Raw genomic sequence first — 1,525 nt, 5'->3', positions numbered from 1 at the left:
AATGATGCTGAAAATTCAGCTTTGCATCACAGAAATAAATACATTTTAAAATATATTCTAATAGAAAACATTTATTTATTTTTCATGGAAACCATGATACTTTTTTCATGATTCTCTGATGTATAAAAAGTTCAAAAGATCAGCATTTACTTGAAACACAAATCTCTTGTAAATGTGATTTTAAGTAAGTGATTTTTTTATCTCACAAAAATTGGAATTGCGAGATATAAACACAGAATTGTCGACTGACCTCCTGACTTTTTTCTCGGAAATCTGAGTTTACATCCCACAATTCTTTTTTACTTCCTGTAATCCTACCTTTTTTCTCAGAGCTGTAAGTTTACATCGTGCAATTTTTCTTTGTTTTGTTTTGTTTCCACTATGAAATAAAAAAAAGATATATATAAAAGGTAATTGGGACTTTTTATCTCACAACTAAAAAGTCGTAATTATGTTTTTTTGTATTATTATTGTGTGGCATATTTATATTTAATGAAATAATTGTCCTGCCTTTCATGTTTTTGTATGTTAAAGTATCATTGACAACTGGGAGAGATTTAAAAAAACATTTATTGAGACCCTCAGTTGAAACTATTTTCCATTCACATTCCAGTGACATATTCAGATTGTGTATCAGCTCTATCGTTGGATGTGTTTATTTCTGGTTCATTTTGCTCCTGTCCGCAGGCTAAATGTCTGTATTCCTGTCTGTTGGTGGCAGGGGGGCTGAAAACAGATATTTTGGGCCCAGGGCTCGAGGCTTAGTCTGGTCTAATCTGGGTCACACAAATGTAACACTTAACATGCAATCAGCATGTGCCACTGGCCTACTGCCGTTCACTGGGCATGTACCAGCTTTTAAACCCTACAGCACCAAAGTCATACCAGATCTCCTCTGATTCTGCCCAAGACATAATCATTCAACATAAGTGCTGCAAATTCAAATCTGACTAATTTCATCCTGAAACTTGAATGATTTAGCAAGAAAAATTAAATAAAATCTAGATTTAGTACTAAAAAGACCCGATTCTGCCAAATTTTGCAATAAAATACTGATTAAAAAAACAAAAAATGTAAAATATTTTAAAAAATGTATAAAATGTCAGTAAAACATTAACATTAAAAATCTGAATTTCTCAGTTTATACATTTATAGTTATTTATTTTAAATAAATAAATACACATATACATTTTTATATTAATATTGAACATAAAATATACACTAATGCTCAAAAGTTCAGGGCTAGATTTGACCCTGAAATTCTTTTATTCAGCAAGGATGCGTTAGAATGATCAAAAGTGACAATAAAAAAATAAATGTATAACGTTACAAAATATTTTTGTTTCTGTTCAACAAAGAATAAAATTTTAAAATATATTTGAAAATTTATTAAAATACAAAACAGTTATTTTACATTGTAATAATATTTTACAATATTACTATTTTAAAAAGTATTTTTGATCAAATAAATGCATCTTTGGTGAGACTTTCAAAAAAACAATAAAAATCTTACCAACCCCACACT

General features: G+C 29.0%; 1 protein-coding gene across 1 annotated transcript in view; it reads right to left on the bottom strand.

The window, feature by feature from the left end:
• The window catches only part of LOC107570047 (myosin-IIIa-like), a gene marked incomplete at its 3' end in the record, with an annotated part of 90,870 nt that overhangs the window by 15,088 nt on the left and 74,257 nt on the right, over window positions 1-1,525 (bottom strand). The gene's annotated exons all lie outside the window — the stretch shown is intronic.

This window comes from Sinocyclocheilus grahami, unplaced genomic scaffold, assembly GCF_001515645.1.
Source record: "Sinocyclocheilus grahami isolate Dianchi unplaced genomic scaffold, SAMN03320097.WGS_v1.1 scaffold1409.1, whole genome shotgun sequence".
Classification (NCBI taxonomy): Eukaryota; Metazoa; Chordata; class Actinopteri; order Cypriniformes; family Cyprinidae; genus Sinocyclocheilus; species Sinocyclocheilus grahami.
The sequence above is the reverse complement of the archived record's forward strand: the minus strand, read 5'-3'. Positions and strand labels throughout refer to the sequence as shown.